Below are 22,990 nucleotides of genomic sequence, written 5' to 3'. Positions count from 1 at the left end.
GATTGTCTGTGAGGGAGAGATGTTAGTATTGATCTGCACTGACTGTGGTCTCCCGATAAGGAAGTCGAGGATCCAATTGCGAAGGGAGGTACAGAGGCCTAGGACTTGAAGCTTGGTGATTAGTACTGAGGGGATGATGGTGTTGAATGCCGAGCTGTAATCAATAAACAGCAGCCTGATGTATGTTTTGCGGTTGTCTAACTGCATTTTTGAAATGTGAATAACAAATAAATGCATCTAATCCAATCTAACTTGTTAAAACAAGCTAAATCCACCTACTTAATAAGATTAGATCTCAAATGACCAATTAGTTCAGAAAATTAAACCACAGGTAACCAATGATAATAAATCGACAGTGTAGAGTCATAGAGCATTACAGCAGGGATACAGGCCCTTCGGCCCAACCAGGTGCCCACCGAGCTAGTACCAATTTCCTGCGTTCGGCCCATATCCATCCAAGCCCTGTCCCTCCATGTACCCATCCAAATGCTTCTTAAATGATATTATTGTACCTGCCTCAACCACTTCCTCTGGCAGCTCGTTTCATATACTCACCCACTCTGTTTGAAAAAGTTGCCCCCGGGTCTCTTTTAAATCTTTCCCTTCTCACACTAAATCCATGTCCCCTAGTTTTGGACTCTCCTACCCTGGGGAAAAGACTGTTACCGTCCACCTTATGTGTGCCTCTCAAAATTTTAAACACTTCTATAAGGTCGCCCCTCATTCTCCTACATTCCAAGGAATAAAGACTTAGCCTGGCCAACCTCTCCCTATAACTCAGCCCCTCTAGTCCTGGCAACGTTCTTGTAAATCTTTTCTGTACTCTTTCCAGTTTAACTATGTCTTTCCTATAACAGGTGACCTAAACTGGACACAGTACTCTAAGTGTGGCCTCACCAATGACTTATACAACTGCAGCATAATGTCCCAACTCCTATGTGCCTTGACTGATGAAAGCCAGTGTGCTAAATGCCTTTTTCAACACCCTGTCTACCTGTGATGCCGCTTTCAACGAACTATGCACTTGTACTCCCTAGTGCCCTACCATTCATAATGTAAGTCCTACACTGGTTTGACTTTCCAAAGTGCATCACCTCACTTTTATCTGTCTTGAAATCCATTTGCCACTCCTCGGCCCCCTTCCCTAACTGATCAAGATCCCCCTGTAACCTACGATAACCTTCTTCACTATCAACAACACCTCCTAATTCTGTGTTTTCGCAAACTTACTGATCAAGCTTTGTGCATTCACATCCAAATCATTTATATAAATAATGAATAACACCGACCCCTGTGGCATAGCACTAGTCACTGGCCTCCATTCCAAGAAACAACCATTAACCAGCACCCACTGCTTCCTACCTCTGAGCCAATTTTAAATCCACCTAACTAGCTCCCTCTGGATTCCATGGGACCTAATCTTCCAGACCAGCCGACCACGCGGGACCTTGTCAAAGGCCTTGCTAAGGTCCAAATAGACAACATCCACTGCCCTACCCTCATTTACCCTTTTGGTTACTTCTTCAAAAAACTTAAAAAAGATTCATCAAGCACGACTTCCCGTGCATAAAACCATGCTGACTCCTCCTAATCAGACTCTGTCTATCCAGATGCTTATAGATCCCATCCCTTAGAATTCCCCCCAATACAATATATTTCTTAAAAGTGATAGTGTGGCAAGATTCTGGTATGTGGGAGTTCATGGACAGAAAGCTGATTCCAGATTCCTACCTCTGCAACAACGATCTTCTCCTCCAGAAAGATGTTGATTTGGAATCTGACCTTGCATGAGGGAATGTAAGAAATTGGCAGATTCTTCACTGCAGAATACAGTCACTCCACAGAGGAAAGCACAGACAACATCTATCATCAAAGATCCCCACCATCCGGGCCATGCCATTTTCTCACAGCTACCATTGGGCAGGAGGTACAGAAGCCTGAAGTCCCCACACCACCAGGTTCAAGAACAGCTACTTCCCATCAACCACTCAGTTCTTGAACCAACTACACAACCCTAATCAGTATAACAACACTATGACCACATTGCACTGTAATGGATTTTGTTTTGTTTATTGTTCTAATTGTGTTCTTTCCTGTATAATTTTGTATAATTTATGTTTAATTTATGTTTTTCTTGTGAATGTTGTGTCTCTGATGCTGCGTGCCTGTGATGCTGCTGCAAGTAAGTCTTTTTCATTGCACGTGTGCATACACAAGATAAGAGATAAGATATCCTTATTAGTCACATGTACATTGAAACACACAGTGAAATGCATCTTTTGCGTAGAGTGTTCTGGGAGCAGCCCGCAGGTGTCGCCACGCTTCTGGCGCCATCATAGCATGCCCACAACTTCCTAACCCGTATGTCTTTGGAATGTGGGAGGAAACCAGAGCACCTGGCGGAAACCCACGCAGACACGGGGAGAACATACAAACTCCTTACAGACAGCAGCTGGAATTGAACCTGGGTGGCTGACACTGTAATAGCATTAAGCTAACTGGTACACGACAGTGCCTGCCCCAAAAAATCAAGATCAAGCGAGCTTTTGCCCTTCTGCTTTATGGGAGGTTTCTGTCCTCCCTGAGCTCGCCTTAGGACACCTGCATTATGGTGTGACAGGTGTACTGCCCCAGTCAAACTCCCCATCTGCCACTGTCCCTGGAGCGGGTCGCGCCCAGCTGCCCGGGCGCTTCCGACCAGAATCAAGAGCCCCTCAGGGCTCGCCTCCCCGCCTCACCGGGTAAGTGAAAAAACATATGTACTTGTACATATGACAATAAACTTGACTTTGACTTTGACGTGCAGGAAGGGGAAAAGGTATACAGTCTGAAGTGGAAGAGACCTTAAAGAGCTGTTGGAGTTTACAGAGTTATGGAGGGGTGAAGCCTCAGAGGGTGTGAATATTTTATAATGGAGATGTTGCCCAAATGGGAGCCAATATAGACCAACTACTCAGGGTGAATGGCACTCAGTGAGAGTTGGAACATGGCAACATTTTTAGGTTCAAGTTTATGGAGAGTGGAGCTCTCGCCCAAACAATAAGAAACTAAAGAAGGGAATAAAATAACAGGAATCCAATAAACTCAAAGTGGTAGAGTAATGCAAACAAAGAAGAAACAACTTAAAACAGTGGGTAGAGGAAAGTATATGATATTCAAACAAAATAGAGTCACTAATGAGGAAAGAAGCTTCAGATACGGTTGATATAACCAACACATAGTCATAACAGAAAGGGATTATCAATTAAATATTGAAGGATATAACATATTTAAGCTTGATGGCAGAAAAAAAACACAGCATTGTAACTAATAGAAAAGGAATCCAACAATTGATAAGATGGGTGTGGAGTTCATATGGATCAAGTTAAAATACAAATACCTATCACGCCAATAGGGATATACGATATATTACCAAATAGTAGAACAGAACTGGTGCAGGGTCCCATATATGTAGCAAGCAGCAAACAGGATAATAACCATCAGAGATTTCAACTAATTCCACATGTGAGAGAACAGGAGGGAAATGAGTTTTTACAGCACACAGGTCACCATTCTCACATGATAAGCTGAAGCCCAACAGGAAAAGAATCGCTGCTTGACGTTGTAATGGGTAATGAACCAGAAGAGGTGAGAGAAGAAACAACAGGGTAGCATCTTGATCAAAGCCGTCTCAGTAAGGTTCTAGGTTAGGACTGAGAGTGACATAAGTAGGACAAGGTTGAAAGTGGAAGATTGTACAAGAGTAGTCACAAGGAACAGAGAATGGAACTGAAGGTCAAGTGTGAGAATCATAAACATTTATGGCTTTACAGAAGGCTATTGAGCTCAACATGTTCTTGCTGGACAAAAATAGATTTAGGTTATTCCCTCTTCCTGCTCATTGCTTTTCAATTGGATGAGGAACTTCTGCTTCCATGATTCTATCAGGCAATGAGGTCCAGATTCTCACCATCTGTTAAGTGAAGTCAATTTTCCTCAATTCTTTTTCTCAATTAACTTAAATCTATGTTCCCTCATTCTCTATTTCTCTGTCAAAGAATATTGATCCTTCCCATTTCACTCTGATTTTATATACCCGAGTTTATTTATTCCTTTATTCCAGTCTCCTTTATTCCAAATAAAGCAACTACAGCCTCTGCTTATAACAGTAATTCACCAGCCCAGGCAGCATCCACATAAATATCCTCTGCACCCTTTCCAGTGCTGTCACATCCTTCCTGCTATGTGTCAACAAGAACTGTACACAGACCTCTAAATGTGGCCTTGCCAACATTTTACAAGGTTTCAACATAACCTCTCTGCTCTTGTATTCTATGCCTCTGCCAACAATGCTAAGTATCCCTTATGTCTTAATTTTATAATCTTGTAGACATGTGCTCCAAGATCCATCAGTTTCTCTGCACATCTTGGTATCCTACCCTTTATTGTGTATTCCCTCACTTTGTTTGTCCGCCTCAAAATACATTTCCTCACACTTATCCGGACAGAATTTCAATTGCAACCTATCTGTTTACCCAACTAGCCTGCCGATATCTTTCCATGGTCAAGAACTTCCTTCCCTGTTATCAACGGCAAAGCCAATTTTGGTTATCATTGGCAAACTTTTTAATTACGGCCCCTCTATTAAGTCATGAATACACATCAGGAGAAAGTCTTGGAAAACAAGTTGAAAAAGTGTGAAATCTATGAAAGAGTAATCAAAGGGAGTTCAACACAAATGAATTCTTCTAAAAGCCAAAAAGGAAATTAACTAATTGTAGGCAATAAAAAACTAAAGGGAAAATTGAATGTAAGGAAAGTGAGATGAGAAACTGACATGGAACAAAAAGAAATCCAAGTTAAAAATCAAGGCAGCTTAGAGAAATTACAAAATCAAATTTCAAGCAATATATAAAGAGTAAGTGTTCCATAGAGACCAATAATAAAAGGATCATTAAAGTAAGGACAAGGCCATTAAATGATGAGCAAGATAACTGCATGTTTAAGGACAGAAATGGTGCAAGTATTGAATAACTTCACATCAGTTTATACTAAGTACAACAAAATGGATGTTTCACAGAGCTTAAAATGCATTGATACGGCAGGGAGAAAAATAACTGACAAACCAGTTAGACTAAAGCTCCAAGTCCAGATGGTACACACCCACACATACCAAGGAGGCTTGGAAGGAGATAGTAATAAGTTCCATAAAAAAAGGGTTAGTGCTAGAGAAATGGTAGACAGTACAGAATAATTACCTTGGTTCTGTGGAGAATACTTTCACCTAAATCCTTCATATTTTATAGAGCAGATTAGATGTCTCATCTATTTCATTTAAAATGTTCCAAATGCTACATACTTGCATTATATTATATGAGGAACAGTAATTGAACTTAATACTCAGATTCTACAGGTGATTCATTTTCATTCTGCACTTGATATTCAGTCTAACTACCTGTTTAAGTTCATCAGTGTTAATGTCTATCATAAAGTCATACAGCACAGAAACAGGCCCTTCAGCCCATCACGTCCATGCTGACTTTTGTGCCTACCTATACTAATCCCATATGCCTGCTTTAGGTCCATATTTTTCATGCCTTGCCTATTCAAGTGCCTGTGTAAATGCCTCTTAAATGTGATTATATCTGCCTTCACCACCTCCTCGGACAGCACGTTCCAGATATCAACCACTCTCTGCATGAAAGACTGTCCCCTCAGATCCCCTTTAAATCTCCTTCCATTTATCCATGACAGCCTAATAAAAGTGTGCATATGTAAATGCGCACACGTGTGCTTGTCTCCATACAGAAGCATAGATATGCAAGAGTGACCACATTCCTCCTTGTCTGACGTGCTTCAATGGCTTACCCTACATGGCTCAGGCCAACAGGGTATGAGAGGGAAAGGGAAAAACTGAATTGGAAACAAGTCATAACAGAGCCATAGAGTCGTGCAGCACAGAAACAGACCCATTGGCCCACCATGTCCTTGCTGCCCATTTTACCGATCTACACTAATCCCATTTACCCTCATTAGCTCTGTGACCTTCTAAGCCTTGGCAAGTTGGGTACTCGTCTAGATGCTTCTTACCTGTCACAAGAGTATCTGTCTCCACCACCTCTTCAGGCAATGCAATCCATACTCCGACCACTTTTTGTGTGAAAAATTTCCCCCTCCAAATCAGAACCAAATTTATTATCGCTGACATAGGACGTGAAATATGTTGTTTTGCAGCAGCAGTACTTTGCAAAGATATAAAAATATATAAATAACAAAAATAAATAAATAGTGCAAAAAAAACAGAATCAGGTAGTGTTCATGGATTGTTTAGAAATCTGATGGAGGAGGGGAAGAAGCTGTTCCGGACTCATTGAATATGGGTCTTCAGACTCCTGTACCTCCTGTACTGATAGTAGTAATGAGAAGAGGGCATGTCCTGGATGGTGAAGGTCCTTAATGATGGATGCCACCTTCTTGAGGCACCACCTCTTGAAGATGTCTTCGATGGTGGGGAGGGTTGTGCCCGTGATGGAGCTGGCTGAGTCTACAACCCTCTGCAGCCTCTTGCTCCATACCAGGCTGTGATACAACCAGTCAGAATGCTCTCTACCGTACGTTTATAGAAATTTGTAAGATGGTAGCACAGTGGTTAGTGTAACGCTATTACAGCGCCAGTGACCCAGGTTCAATTCCAGCCACTGTCTGTACGTTCTCCCCATGACTGCGTGGATTTCCTCCGGGTGCTCCGGTTTCCTTCCACATTCCAAAGACGTATGGGTTAGGAAGTTGTGGGCATGCTATGTTGGCGGCGGAAGCGTGGCGACACTTGCGGGCTGCCCCCAGAACACTCTACGCAAATATGTGTTTCACTGTGTGTTTTGATGTACATGTGACTAATAAGGAAATCTTATCCTATCCTATTTTATCTTATCCTTTGGCGACATACCAAATCTCCTCAAACTCCTAATGAAATAGAGCTGCTGGCGTGCCTTCTTCATAATTGCATCAATGTGTTGGGCCCAGGATAGATCATCCAAGAACCTGACGGCCAGGAACTTGAAGCTGCTCACCCATTCCACCGTTGACCCCCGCAATGAAGACTGATGTGTGTTCTTCCGACTTCCCCTTCCTGAATTCCACAGTCAGTCCCTTGGTCTTGCTGACGTTGAGTGTGAGGTTGTTTTTGCGACACCACTGAACCAGCCAATCTATCTCACTCCTGTACACCTCCTCAATGCTATCTGAGATTCTGCCAACAACAGTGGTGTCAACGGCGAATTTATAGATGGTGTTTGAGCTGTGCCTAGCCACACAGTCAAGAATGTAGAGAGAGTAGAGCAATGGGCTAAGCACACATCCTTGAGGTGCGCCTGTGTTGATAGTCAGTGAGGAGGAGATGTTATTACCAATCTGCACTGACTGTGGTCTCCCAATAGGGAAAACAAGGAAAAACATAGAAAACGTAGAAACATAGAAAAACTACAGCACAATTCAGGCCCTTTGGCCCACAAAGCTATGCTGAACATGTCCCTACCCTAGAAATTACAAGGTTTACTCATAGCCTTTTTCTCAAGGATCCAGTTGTAGAGGGAGGTACAGAGGCCCAGGCTTTGAAACTTGGTTATTAGTACTGAGGGAATGATGGTGTTGAACACCAAGCTGTAATTGAAATCTCCTCCAAACCTCCCAGCTCTCACCTTAAACATATTGCCTTCTTGCCTTCAACACCCCCACTAAAGGAAAAAGAATTTTACTATCCAGCCTATCCATCCCCCTCAGAATTCTGTATACCTCAGCCTCCTCTGCTCCAGGGAAAACAAACCCAGCCCATCCAGTTTCTCTTTATAAATGAAATGCTCCAATCCTGCAACATCCTGGTGAATCTCCTCTGCACCCTCTCCAGCAAGATAGTCTCAGTGTGCAGTGCTGGTCACCACTCCAAGTGAACTCCATATGAAGTAAGTGAAAGTGAGACAGCAGGAGGAACATAGAACATAGAACACTACAGCACAGTACGGGCCCTTTGGTCCATGATGTTGTGCCGACATTTTATCCTGCTCTAATATCTATCTAACCCTTCCCTCCCACATAGCCCTCCATTTTTCTGCCATTCATGTGGCTATCTAAGAGTCTGTTAAATGTCCCTAATATATCTGCTCCCACAATCTCTGCCGGCAGTGCATTCCAAGCACCCACCCACTTTTTACACAAACTTACCTCTGACATCCCTGAACTACATCAGGCTGCACAGGACCTGTCGAGATAGGGATAAGACCTAGTTTGCCAGTGGAAGGAGTTTCTTTGTTATTGGGAAATGACCTTGCGGATGGAGAAATTGTCCCTGTGGTACGGTTAACGACCAAACCAAGGATTGATGAGTCTGAGAATCACCTTAAAATTATGTCCCCTCATGTTAGTCATTGTCGCCCTGGGAAAAAGTCTCTGACTGTCCACTCGATCTATGCCTCTGATCATCTTGTACGCCTCTATCAAGTCACTTCTCATCCTCCTCCTCTCCAAAGAGAAAAAGTCCCAGCTCACTCAACCTATCCTCATCCAAATAGTGCTCTAAAATCATCAACAAAAAAATTCGTGTGACTCAAGTCTAGTCACCATCAAATGCCAAGACAGAAGGCAAGGAGGATGTCAGAAAGCCTGGATGAAGAGCTGGGTTTCAGGGGGTTTGGGAAGAGAGAAGGCTGAGAAGGTGAAGGTCCCCGAAGGGAGCTCCAGAGACTGGAGCATTTGGACAAAGACTACACCAAACTTGGACTGGGAAAGGATAGGAGGACTGGAGTGCAGGTTTCCAGTGCTGCAGTCAGGGGAACAAGAGTCTGGTGTGGGGAGGAGTGGAGATTGCAAATGAAAGGAGGAGGGGTGGGGAAGAGGCATGAAGGGATCAAAGAGAAGGCTGAGGTTAAAACTCCAATATATCCTGATTAGATCCAGCCCACCCTAAATGTAATATATAAAATGTGCTCTAGAAGATTGGCACATATTCAGAGTCTGCAGATGGTGGAGGATGCTAGACTAGCAAAGAAACTATTTAAATACTTCAGACAACAAAGAGGTATACAAGGTGTTCAATAGCAAAGGGGTTGGGCAGAGCCAGATACTGCACAGTTGACGATAGGCAGCGTGTCCATTGAAAGAAGTTGTGAACTGAGACAAAATGTCATGTCTGTGACTGGTCTCACTCAGCCTGAGACAACGGCAGAGGGAGAAAGAAATGAATCAGTTTGAGGGTGTGATGCCTGTGGGGATGCCCGAGGTGATGACTACATTCCTCCCACATTGAGCTGGAGTAAGTGATGACTTATTTAAGACTGAGTGTCAGACTATGAGCTGACGGTAAAAAGGGGTGCTGAGACATGGTTGCGAGGCAAAGGTTGAAGTTCATCATCATTTATCAAAGCACCCCTTTGCCTCTGCATGAAAATACCAAATACCATATACAAGAACTATAAGATTATCATGGCAGAGAAGGAGGCCATTCTGTCCATTAAGACCATGCAGTTCTTTATAGAGTAATAAGTGACCCTCATTCCCCACACTGAACACAGACAAATGGGACTAGCTTAGATGGACATCTTGGTCAGGATGGACGAGTTGGGCTGAATGGTCTGTTTCTGTGCTGAATAACTCTATGACTCTTTCTCTATAGCTCTATAAATTATTTCCTCTCAAGCATTTATCCACTTCCCTTTTGAAAGCCATGATGGACTTTTCTTCCCCACCATGATGGTGGAGGCAACAAGTTCAGTATCTCTGCGTAAAAAAGGTTTTCCTCAAATCCCCTGTACTCCTTTTACCCACCAATTTGAACATGTTGTTCTGACTTCTAATGGGATTAGCTTCTATTTACCCTATCCAAACCTGTGTACCTTAATCAAATCTCTTCACACTCCTCTGAACAAAGGAAGAGAGAAGACTTGGGATAAATCCTAAAGGAGCAGAAAATAAAGTGATTGGTACGGACAGAAAGGCTGTGATTGAATGGGTAAGAACAAATGCAAAACTTAAGTACTCCTGTGGATGGGAGTTTCTTGGGGGAAAATAGAAAGGTTTGATATAGTAAATAACTACAAACAAGACTAAATTTTGGAGCAGGCAGAATTACAATTACACAACGAAAGAATTTTTTTCAGATTTTGTTTTGTCAACATTACTATTGTGACGATCACTTTAAATCTTAGAATGTTGCGACCCTATTAGGAATGATTATCCTCCAGATCATCATCAGCACCATGGGACACACATTACTAATATCAACATAATAAAGCTTACTCTCTACGCATCTTGTGCCATTAAAACATGTCAGCACACTGCACATGACGAGTTACCTCTGAACTCCAAAGACTGACCAGGGAACTGAAGAGAGGGGTTTGTTTTTCTACTGGTTACGTAGTCATTAGTCAGTGAGATTTTGCACAACTGAGCAAATTTCAAGTTAATTAGGAGATTGTAGTGACTCACCGTTCGAGTAAGCGAACTGGCTTGGTGGTCGGGTCGCGCGTTGTTGGAGCGGCGAGGCCCAAGATGGCGTTGGGCCTTCGTCTTCCCCCAGTGACAGGGAGAACCCGCGCATGGGAAAAGTTTGATGACGTAGCGCATACGTCATTTCCGTTTCCAGTGGGCGGGAACCATTCCTCTTAAAAGGCCCGCGCAAGGCGGGAAAATAAATCAGTTTTTGTTCTGCAGCCCACTGACTGGTGTCTTGCTTTCACATCGCGGTAACAGCCACTACAAAATGATAAAAAAATCCCATTATAACCTATTTCAGTTCTATTGCCCCCTTGGGTTGTAATGGTGTCAGTACTCTACAGAGATGTGCTTTGTAAGGCCAGTGGTAAAGGGTTATTGATATTCAAAATTCTCCACCACTAAAAACTCAGAGTCTAAATCCTGGTGAATGAGCTCCACTTAGATCTGATCTCTTGTGTACTCACCACCATGGTTAGAATTCCTTTTGGCTGGATCCTTTTTTCTCAGAGCACAGAGAAGCTATGGAGGGACACTGTTGTGTGTCAGCACATTCTGGGCCTTCTCCATCTGTAACTGTGAGTAGAGTGGATATAATTTGGGAGGTGCACCAATGGCCCTTTTTTGAAATGGCCTCAAACATACAGACTGACATGATTCAACTCCAGGTTGGCAGATACTAAAATACCCTGGTAAATCCCACATGCTGAGTATTAAGTTTTCTCTGTTTGTTAGGTTAGTGTTTAGTCATTGTGGCCTGGAAATTATGTATGTGAAAGGAGTCACCTTGACAGGCTGGAGCTGAATCCAGCTTCAACAAGTCACGGCTTCTTATCTACCTTACAGTTTCCACAGGTGGGGTTAAGAGCAGAATATTCATGGCCACAATTGACAACAGCAGTGTAATACCAAGCTTGTGAATGAAATGCGATACATTCATTGTCATCAGGACCACAGCCATGCCACTGCAGATAAAAAGGAGTTCAGTGTGTTACCGACATCTAGTGTTCTCAGGGACCTTGGGGAAGTGGGGATTTAAAAGTAATAATGTTTTCCAAGAGTTAGCAACCAAAGAGCTCACCCTGCATGGCTTATAATGAAGCATGTCTCACTGCCCCACTGACCTGAAATAGGTGCCTCATCATCATCCACAATTACGCACTGACATCCAGAACCTTGCAAAAGTAATACAGGGCCTTCCCCTTGGAATAGGTGGTGGTCCTGCTTTATCCAAGTTCTGGCCCAAAATGGCTCCTTCCAGAAATTTTAAACCCAGATATCTGCAACCCAGTCTCATGGAGTCATAGAAACAGCCCCTTCAGCACAACTCGTCCATGCTGACCAAGTTGCCTACCTCAGCTGGTCCCATTTCCCTGCATTTGGCCCAGATTCTTCTTAACCTTTTGTATCCATGTACCTAAGTGTCTTTCAAAAATGGTAGTCTTACCCATCTCTACCACTTCCTCTGGCAGCCTGTTCCACCATCCTCTGCGTGGAAAATATGCCCCCTCAGGTCCCCTTTAAATCTCTCCCCTCTTACCTTAAACACATACCCTCTAGTTTTAGACTCCCCTACCGTGGGGAAAAGATTCTGACCCTTCACCTTATCTCATCCCCCTCATGATTTTATGTAACCCTATAAGGTAACCCCTCAGCCTCCTATACCCCAGGGAAAACAGCCACAGGCTCAGACCAGATTAGAGATAGTCCCCTAATCAGGTGTAAAATATATATTGGATTTGGTAAATGAGACAACTATTTCATTGAAACTCATTATTAGTACCTACAGAAACTATCATGCCTGGACCTGGGACTATGACAGATACTTTCACTATGAAGATATCATGCTTCTCTGGTACAGGATTATGCAGCACTAAGTGACCTATTTTTAGAGAGTATGCATTATCCTGTAACTATTCCATTTGTCCACCGGATGCCCACAAATTGCCCGACATTTTTCCTGAACTCCTTTTTTCCCCAGTAATTTACATTTCCAAAGTAAAATTTTAAACTTAATAAAAATAAAATCACTCTAAGACCATTAAATGAAATCAGATTTCTTCAATAATGGCTTAGCTTTAAAACCACAGCCTTTCCCAAAAGCTTGCCTTGATATTTTTGCTTCTGCAAGCTGATTTTGGATTGCACAGTTGGAACACATGCAGTGTGCTTAATTCCCCATTGCGTACTGGTGTCATTCACGATGTAGCTAACACAGACACGGCAGTATTTATCGCTCATCGCTGTTCGGACTGAGGGCAATAAGAGTCAACCATCCACTGTGGAGTGCGAATGACATGCACATCAGCATAGCAAAGATGGTAAATTCCTATTCCTGAAGGATATTACTCGAGTTTTTAACCACTAGTTAATATTTTGCTGCTGGTCCACAAATTATTGGATTACTTCACAATTTTCCATGAATTATTGCAATTCATTAACGGTAGTCAAGTGTCATAACTATTGGGATACCATAACTCCAAATGCATTTTTAAGTTAGTTATTGCTAGCTTCAATGCTTTCTGTCGACTAATTCGAAATAATACTGAAGAGGAGAAATACATGGAAAATGTGTATAACTGGTTAAAAAAAGCTACAGATGGGTGGGGAGGAGGGGAGGAGTTTATATACCTATTGTGACTTGCGCCTCACATTCTCTGTAAAATGTATTGCAAAAAGGTTAATAATTTAAGAGAACTAGTCAGAAGCAAGAGGAAGGGATACGGGGGAAGGAGCATAGACACGAGACATTAATATTAGCTCAGTTTTGAAACGAGAATGCAGACGTAATTTTAAAGCTAGCTGGTCCTCATTCAGATTTAATTAGAAGAGTTAATTGCTAATTATTGCTTACATTAATAATAGAAATCCTAGTTTCTAACATCCACTGCTTTAAGTGGGTAAGGGATAACTGCATAGCCAGACACCTTTTCTCAATCTAATTTAGTTTCTTTATTTTTCCGAGAAAATGAGCTGAATTTTGACAGCAAACAAAACCTCTTTGAGAGAAACCACGAGGAAAGACATGATGAGGATCATAGAGACATACAGTGAGGAAACAGGACCTTTGGCCCACTGTGTCTGTGCTGGCCGTAAGAAACCTATCTAAGCCTACTTCCCAGCACTTGGTTCATATCCTTCTATGCCATGGTGTTTCATGCGCTCATCGTTTAAGAAGTACTTTAAACATTGTGAGAGTACCTCACTCCACCACCCCATCAGACAGTGAGTTCCACGTTTCAACCACTCTCAAGGTGAAAAATTCTTCCTTAAATCCTCTTTGAATCTCCTACCCCTTACTTTAAACCTTTGTTTTCTCGTCACAGGCAACTCTGTTAAAGGGAAGAGCTTCTCACCATCTGCCCCATCTATGCCCCTCATAATTTTGTACTCCTCAATCAGGTCAACCCTCAGCCTCCTCCACTTTAACTGAGTTTTTGAGGGGAAGAGAAAGAGTATGGATAAGGAAGCTTTTGGCTACCCAGTCAATGGGGGCAATCAGTATTGGGGCAGGAAAGAGAAATGCAAAAGAAAGTTATAACAGATCGTGGGAAGACTGTAGTGAAACTTAATTTACAGTGGTTGAAACTCTAGCCAACTGGCCTTTAAAAGACTCCCATTATCAGAATGGATTTACCCTCAAACTGCCTCTCCCAATCTACTTTCCCCAGTTCCTGCCTAACACCGTCGGAACTAGCCTTCCCCCAATTTAGTACTTTCACCCGAGAATTAGTCTCATCCTTATCCATTACTATCTTAAAACTTATGATCACTGTTCCCTAAATGTTCCCCCACTGAAACTTTGATCACCTGGCCAGACCCATTCCTCAGTACAAGATCTAGTCAAGCCCCATCGTTGGTTGGACTATCCATATATCGTTTCAAGAAACCATTCTGGATGCCCCTAACAAGTTCTGCCCCATCTCAGCCTCTGGCACTAAGGAGTCCCAGTCAATATTAGGGAAATTAAAATCACCCCATTAAAACAACCCCGTTGCTTTTGCATCTTTCCTTGATCTGCCTGCATACTAGTTACTCTAGCTCCTGCTAGCTATCGGGAAGCCTATAGTATAACCCCATCGTAGTGATTGCACCTTTCTTATTCCCGAGTTCTAACCATATGGTCTCACTGGGTGAGCCCTCCAAGGTGTCCTCTCTAACTGCAGCTGTGACATTCTCCCTAATCAGTAATGCAACCCCCCCACCCCGACTCTATTACGTCCCTCTCTTGTTTGTTTCATCATCTTAATTTACATTCGGATTAATCATTAGGAAAGTAAGTTTACTCAGGACTGTTTGCATAGAAGTGTGACAGTTTACTCATTACATTACCTTTCAAACTCAACTCAATTGCACATTCACTGCACACTGATAAAATCCTGTTAACGTATGCCTCATTTATGCTTCAAGTGTAACATGAACTGTTTGCATTGTGTGGTCAGGTTAAGTTAAGGTCATTGAGTTAATTTATGCTTAACACATTTTTTAATGAATTTCTTCTCGTACCCCAAACCGTCTAGGAGAAGGGCAAAATAAAAGGCGTGCAAAACTATCATCAACTCAGGAGGAAGCAAAGACGCCTGTCTAATCTCTCACCCAAACCCAGGAGATCTCAGCCCTTTGCTCGTTACTGAAAGCCCTTAATGAATGGGAGAAGCTGATTATCCTCAACACTGGTGCCCTGCAAGGCTGTGTCCTCAGCCCCTTACTTTACTCCCTTCACACTCATGACTGCGTGGCCAGATTCTGCTCTAACTCCATCGACAAGTTCGCAGGTGGCACCAGCGTAGTGGGCTGTATCTCAAATAACGATGAGTTAAAGCACAGGAAGGAGATAGAGAGACTCGTGGCATGGTGTCAAGACAACTACCTTTCCCTCAATGTCAGCAAAACAAAATAGCTGGTCATTGACTTCAGGAAAGTGGGGTGGAGCACAAGCCCCTGTGTGTATGAATGGTGCTGAGATAGAGATGGTTGAGAGCTTCAAGTTCCTCAGCGTAAACATTACCAATAGCCTGTCTTGGCCCAACCACGTAGACTCTATGGTCAAGAAAGCTCACCAGTACATCTACTTCCTCAGAAGTTGACCCTCACCAATTTTTATAGATGAACCATAGAAGGCATCCTATGCGGATGCATCACAGCTTGGTATGGCAACTGCTCTGCCCAAGACCACAAGAAATTATACAGCTCAGCCCATCACAAAAACCAGCCTCCCCTCCATGGACTCTGTCTACACTTCCTGCTGGTTTGGGAAAGCAGTCAACATAATCAAAGACCCCACCCACCCTGGGCATTCTCTCTTCTCCCTCCTTACATCTGGCAGAAGATACAAAAGCTTGAGAACACATACCATCAAGCTCAAGGACAGCTTCTATTCCACTGTTATAAGACTATTGAACCAACCTCTTTATCAGCAAGGGCCACAACAAGGTAGATTGTGAGATCAAGAGTTAATCTATTAACTCTTGATCTCACAATCTACCTCATTGTGGCCCTTGCACCATATTTGTCTACCTGCACTGCATTTTCTCTGTAACACTATATTCTGCATTCACTTATTGCTTTCCCCTTTGTACTACCTTGATTTACTTGTGTTTTGAAATGAACTGTGTGGATGGCATGTAAAACAACGTTTTCACTGTACCTCGGTACATGTGACAATAAAAATCAATTACCTCATCAGTAATTCTAGATGACTGATCTGTCCCCTGATCATCCTCAGAGAAAAGTGTCCATTCTCACCCCTAGCCTCTTCAGGGTGACTGGGTGGCCCTGTTCTGTGTGATTCCATCGTCCTGCTGCCTGCAGAAACTGGGCTGCTCTGCTACATTCAAACACGAAGCAAGAACTTCATTGTATTCCAGCCAGCAATGACCCTGCCCTTGCTCTGTGTTCTGCCTGCAGCCCTGACATTCTTCTTGATGCAGGTGTGCCGAGAAGCTGCCAGGATTTGAGGGCCTGAATTATAGGGAGAGGCTGGGCAGACTAGGACTTTATTCATTGGAGCATAGGAGACTGAGGGGGTGACCTTATAGAGGTGCATAAAGTCATGAGGGGCACTGATAGGGTGAACACACTCAGTCTTCCTCTCAGGGTTGGGGAATCAAGAACTGGAGGTTTAAGGTGAGATGGGAAAGATTTAAAAGGGACCTGAGGGGCAACTTCTTCACACAGAGGGTGGTATGTATACGGAATGAGCTGGCAGAGAAAGTGGTTGAGGCGGGTACAATAATAACAGTTAAAAGATCAAGTACATGGATAAGAGAGGGATATGGGCCAAACGCAGGCAAATGGGACTAGCATACCCGGTAATCTTGGTTGGCAGGGACAAGTTGGGCCGAAGGGTCTATTTCCATGCTGTATTGCTCTATGACTCAATGAAAAGATATGCATCAACAATAATCCAGGTGAGAGCTCAGTCGTATGCGGCCAGGAGCTCATATTCACCTGGTAGTTGACAGCCCCAACGTTGCTGAATGTAGCTCCAGTCCTGAGGAGTTGACAGCTCAGTACCTTGCTGTGGCATTAGTTTGTTTCCAAACAGCTTAATAAATTGGGGCACGTTTTGAAAGGCGATGAGAGCAGGCTGGGTCGCTAAACGAATTGCTCACATTTACGTTACGCGAAGGTAACGGCGGCCTGAAAGATGGAAGGCGCCTGCATCTCAAAAACATGGTTCGCAATGTATGTCTCAGTGTCAGCTTTTCATCTCATCGGTGTCCATGCGACACAGGCTTGGCTTAAATTCATTGTCTGCAAAGCAGCGCAAGATAATTGAGGTGGGAAAAGGTTATGTTTCTCCCCTGCCTCGGGATGTGTTGGAGGAGGTTTGAGAGCAGCAAGACAGCTGTGGTGTCCACTGATAAAGGGGAACTTGCTGACGTCTCCTTGGGTTGTTTGTAGCTTAGAAGAGAAGGCCAGATGTGGATTACAAACGACTTCACTCCCTTTGCTGTTTTGGGGTATCTCAGGTAAGAATAATGAGGTACTGACCATCTTGTGTTATCTCTGTAATTGGCAAATTTCAGAATTTGAAATTACAAATATAATGGCAATGGAAGTAGATTTATTATTGGTAATATCAATAGAAGGTAGTAAAAATAATGTATTCAGAAAGCACCTCATTATATTTAAATGCTCAATGTGCTTCACATAATGATTTTCATTCTGAAGTAGCGTGTTCACTGTGCAGCCGTTAATATAGCAAACATTCACCGCCTCAACTCTCCCACCAAACAGCGCACTCAACAGTTGATGTGCAATTTTAATCACAAGCGGTAAACTTTAAAACCTTGCGTTCATTCTAGGTTGGATATTCTGATTCAAAATTAAAATCAAACTGCTGGAGGAACTCAGCGGGTCGAGCAGCGTCCGGAGGGGGAGAGGAACTGTCGACGTTTGGGGCCGAGACCCTGCATCAAGATTGGATACTCTGATCTGCGGGATCTGCACATGGCCAAGCAAGCATTAACCCATTCGTCGCACACAACTCCAGACAGGCACAGCTGACCGGGACCTGTGTTTTTAATATCCTTTTACCATTTCTTTCTCAAACCATTCCCCAAAAACACCGTTACCCGCGACCTGGCCCCCAAAACCCCATTTAGAGCTTGACGGCTTCATGTTTGTGGGTGACTGGGATGAATTCTGTAAACTCAGCCACCTACACTGGGGCTTTCCTTTGTTCTGCCATGGTTGTTACTGGGTCCAGTTTGTTCTTTGATGCACGGGTGCTGGACACAGGGCACAGCGCCGGGTAATGATGTCCTTCTTGCCTTCCGCTTGGGCAGCCACTCTGGATTCTGAGATGACCGATGAGGCCAGTGTGGGAAACGGATGGGCAATTTGTGAGGTGGCCCACTCCACGGATGAGGTGGCCCACTCCATCTCTTCCACGGATGAGGTGGCCCACTCCATCTCTTCCACGGATGAGGTGGCCCACTCCATCTCTTCCAAGGATGGGCACTTAGTGAGGTGGCCCACTCCCTTCACAACATCCGTTGTGCTCACTGCAGGGCCTGGTGGTTCTCAATACCACCCCAAATGCTCCTCCTCCAGTCCAAATCATTTCATATGTTTCTTGCCACATAGAAGGAGACCACTCAGTCTTTGCCGCCTGTCGAAGCAGCCCTATTCCCCCACTTATTTCCCTGAAACCTATTCTCTTTCACATTCCCATCAACTTTCCCTAATCCCTCCCCCCAGTGCCTGGAATGCGTTGCTAGGGGTGGTGGTGGAAGCAGACATGATAGGGGCACCAAAGAGGCATTTAGACAGACACATAAACATGAAGGGAGAGGAGGGATATGGATCACGTGCAGGCAGATGAGATTAGTTTCATTTGGCACCATTGTCAGTACGGACATTGTGGGCCGAAGGGCCTGTTCCTGTGCTGCAATGTTCTACGTACCCCCCACCTACAGTAGGGGTAACTTATGGTAATTTATAAATGATCTAGCAGTACGTCTTTGGGATGTGGGAAGAAACCAGAACACCCAGGGGAAATCCACGTGGTCACTGGGAGAATATGCAGTCTCCACACCGGAGGTCAGGATTGAACCTGAATTGCCGGAGCTGGAAGGCAGTGGATCTACCTTCTGCGCCACTTTCATGGGTCAGGGATTTACAGGAGTCAGGGTGAGAATCATACAGCAAATACCCATCTATGTGAATCCCACTTCCCAGCACTTGGCTCATAGCCTTCAGTGCTGTGAGAATGCCAGTCCAATGCATCTCCATAACAGTCAGGAGCAAGAGAAGCCGCACATGCTTTACCACAATTTACCTTCACCCAGCATGCTCTCAGAAAATGCAGCACTATAAGATAACCTTATTGGGGAAGCTGCATTTGGTATTGGTATTGGTTTATTATTGTCACTTGTACCGAGGTACAGTGAAAAACTTGTCCTTCAAACCAATCGTACAGGTCAATTCATTACACAGTGCAGTTACATTGAGTTAGTACAGAGTGCATTGAGGTAGCATGGGTAAAAACAATAATAGTACAGAGTAAAGTGTCACAGCTACAGAGAAAGTGCAGTGCAATAAGGTGCAAGGTCACAACAAGGTAGATCGTGAGGCCAGAGTCCATCTCATCGTATAAGGGAACGTCTTGATTTATCACGGTGGGATAGAAGCTGTCCTTAAGCCTGGTGGTACGTGCCCTCAGGCTCCTGTATCTTCTACTCGATGGAAGAGGTGAGAAGAGAGAATGTCCCGGGTGGGTGGGATCTTTGATTATGCGTGGGGTCTTTGATTATTTTCTCAACAGGTCTGGAAAGGTCCTTGAACCTTTCCTCTGCCAATATGGAAGTCTCTTCCAGTGACAGACTCGGAGTAGAGTCCAACATCAAACAACATGGCCTGTCCAATGGAGCTGTCTGGATGTGACGGGCCTCAGTGCTGGGAGAGGGCACCAACATTGGTAGTTTTGGACGATTCTGCATAGGCAACATTGGTGGTATTTCTTCAGTGCTTGGAGGAGCCCGCTGTGGGCAGTCCATGTCTCGGAAGCCTACAGGAGGGCAGTTTTCACTGCTGCTGGTTGACCATGCATTTAGTGCCAGTGTTGAGAGGATGATCACGCACTTGCTTTCTTGGACACACAAAGGCTGTGCTGGTGCACTGAAGGTGATGGTGAATTTCATGATGGACCCCTACCTTCGCTGAGAGGTAGCTCCGAAGATACTTTCCAGAGCTTCATCATGGGCGTTTATTGTCGGAGGACAGTGCTGTGCAGTGGGGCAGGTTGGTAGATGATTTTTGTCTTGCGGATGTTGAATGTAAGGTCCATCCTCTGTGCTTCAGTGAAAGTATCAAAGATGGTTTGGAGCTTGGCTTTCGAATGCTCTTCTTAAGTTAACTGGCCCACTGACACTCATCCAGATATTCAATGATGCAAATCTGCAGTTGAGTATCCACTACTTCTGTCCTTGGACTTTCTTAATCGTTGCATTGACTAAACTAAATATCCCCTTAAGTGTACCCGCCATCGCTCCAACCCCCTGAAAACTCCGCTCACCCCCCCCCCCCCCCCCACCAGAACTCCGAGCAGTGGACCTGTTTGCCAGTAATAGGAAAATCATCATTGAAAGTGTGTTTGGGAACAAGGGCTGGGTGAGGCGAGAGGAGGCTGCTATTCACGGACTGACAACAGAAAACGGTCTAACGCCGGCATCACAGCAACAGTGTTTGGGCGGTCGCCTCATAACACAAAGTTCAGTGTTGTGGTCCGCAGGGCTTGTATTCTCCCTGAAACTAATGTAAAAGGTGAGCTATCACTCCCACTCACTAACCACCGCGTCGGCGGTCCACTGTGCTTATTTCGCGTGCATTTGGGAAGCCTCGGGTACAACTCTCCTGTGCGTGCCCAACTATCTGGTCTTATCGGAGACCCAGTTGCCGCTTCGTTCGGGAGCAACCGGCCCAATTTACACTCCCCGGGGAACTAACCATGCAGGGAGCTGGTGGGGTGCGTGTCGCACCATGGTGCTGTGACGCCTTTCTTAGTCAAATAGCCCACTGGCACTGTGGTGACCACTCTACAGAGAAATAATAACCACTCGGTAAGAGGGCACACTCAGTGAGACTCCAACCCAAAGACACTCGGGGAAAAAGTAAACCAACAATCTAAAAGGTAATGATGCTAATTGAAGAAATGGCAATGTTATCACATCCTCTCTAGTTTTTTTAAAGACCAAGTTAACCAATGACGGGAAATAATTTTATATAATCGCTATTCCCCAGAAGGAGGGAGAGAACGCACCAGGAGCCACGTTGGAGACAATGATTGTAATTCACATTTTAATCAATGAATTCCCCAATGAGGCTACAAACGTGCTTGCCCGAAGACTCTCCTTATCGTTAAATACACACCGGGCGCAAATAAAAGGTGGGATCTGGAGATTTATTTTTATGTTCTCCGTAAAAGAACTGACTCGTTAGGACGTCAGGTTGATGGGAAAGAAAAGAGCTTTCGAGCCGAAAGAGCAAGAGGACTCGTTTTTATTTTAAATACTGTCCCGAATTCCACATTAGAGGTTTTGGAACATAAGTGAACGGTATTGGTCTTGATTTTATTTTACAATGCTGTATCTCTTTAAACAATCTCTCGCACCTGTGTCCGTGTGAACTCTTCATCCGTGCAGAATCCTAACAGTGTACCAAATCCATGTTAAAAGCCCCACAGCTGATCAAATCCCCTATTCGCAGAGAACTTCACCATAAGCAGAATTGAGTATTGGGTTCAGATCCACTGCTAAGCCGCGGAAAGAACTGAGGCTTCTCACGCAAGCATCGCCTTAGTGACACCAGAGTTAAGTAGCATCTCGTCCGTGCAAGACAAGTACAATAGTAGTTGCGGCGACCAAGCTGCTCTCCCTCTTCCCCTCCCCACCACCGCAACCGCGCCGGGCATCGTCCAGCTCCGAGCATCGACGGTTCCCTTACCTGAACACTAACCACAAGCCATCGGCAGCAAAGTTGTGTAGGACAGGCACATCGAGGCATCTGTTCGGTTGCGCTCGCCAGGAGCCCGGCTGCCAACTCCCCGGAGGCTGGGGTGTTTCCGTAAGCAGTGGCAGTCTCAGGGAAAAAAAAGCCTATTAAAGCGCTTGAGGTGTTTTAACGAATCACTTGTAGATCCAGCCGCACGCTGCCGGCAGCTGGTTCAGTTTCCCCAGTTGAGGTGCGTAGTCATTTACAGAGAACCCGAGCGATCAAGGCTTCAGCTCGATGACCCGAACGACTTCGGTAGGGTAATTCTGTGGATGTACGGGCGGCGTGTGTATGTGTTCGGCGGCGCCGGGCTAGCTCACATTATTGTCCCTTCCCTCCCCAGCGCTCGGAGTCTGCCTCTCACTGTATTCCCCTCCCTCCTCTCGAGCGGAGAATGAGCTGTGAGCCGAATACTAATCGTCTGCAGAACAACACTTCAACGTTACTCGTTCCTCTCCCCTCTCCACTTTTCTTCTGGGAAATTCCTGGCCTTTATTTTATTTCTACATTTTAATATTATTTATTGTTTCGCCCTGAAACCATCAATTACTTTTATTCCCGTTGCTTCATTGTTTCCTTTAATTCTGGATGCGTTCTCGGATTTTTAACTAACCGTTCCATATTTTACTTGCTAACGTGTGCCTCTATTTTGCTTTCAGCACAGAAGAACAGACGCCTGTTCGAAGGCCCCATTCCTTCTCATTGAATGAATTTTCTCAAACTTCAAGCCATTCTGGAGTTCATTTACTCCCCCCAATGGGCCACTCGCCATTGGCACGGTTTTATCTCCATTTGAACTGGATTTTTCCGCTCCCATTTTTTCCAGGATTCACATTTAAATGTAACAAACTTGCCCAGTTTGGAATTCTCAGTGCTATGTCAGCGACAGTGTTGGTCTTGGATTCAGTATTTTCCGTCATTTTATTATAGAACCGAGATTAATGTTCAAGTGCTTTTTTTTTAAAAAGCTGCATCCACTAAAGGCTTTGATCAATGTACAATGTTGCGTCCAGAGCACTGCTCGCCAACC

At 44.3% G+C, this 22,990-nt stretch overlaps 1 protein-coding gene across 1 annotated transcript in view; it reads right to left on the bottom strand.

The window, feature by feature from the left end:
• The window catches only part of syndig1l (synapse differentiation inducing 1-like), a 132,786-nt gene extending 110,294 nt beyond the window's left edge, over window positions 1-22,492 (bottom strand). Inside the window, exon 1 of the mRNA XM_052027809.1 lies at window positions 21,913-22,492. The gene's annotated coding sequence lies outside the window, so the exon portion shown is untranslated. The remainder of the gene's footprint in view (window positions 1-21,912) is intronic.
• Window positions 22,493-22,990: the final 498 nt, after the last annotated feature.

The sequence above is a fragment of the Pristis pectinata genome, chromosome 1, assembly GCF_009764475.1.
Source record: "Pristis pectinata isolate sPriPec2 chromosome 1, sPriPec2.1.pri, whole genome shotgun sequence".
In the NCBI taxonomy this organism is placed as follows: Eukaryota; Metazoa; Chordata; class Chondrichthyes; order Rhinopristiformes; family Pristidae; genus Pristis; species Pristis pectinata.
The sequence above is the reverse complement of the archived record's forward strand: the minus strand, read 5'-3'. Positions and strand labels throughout refer to the sequence as shown.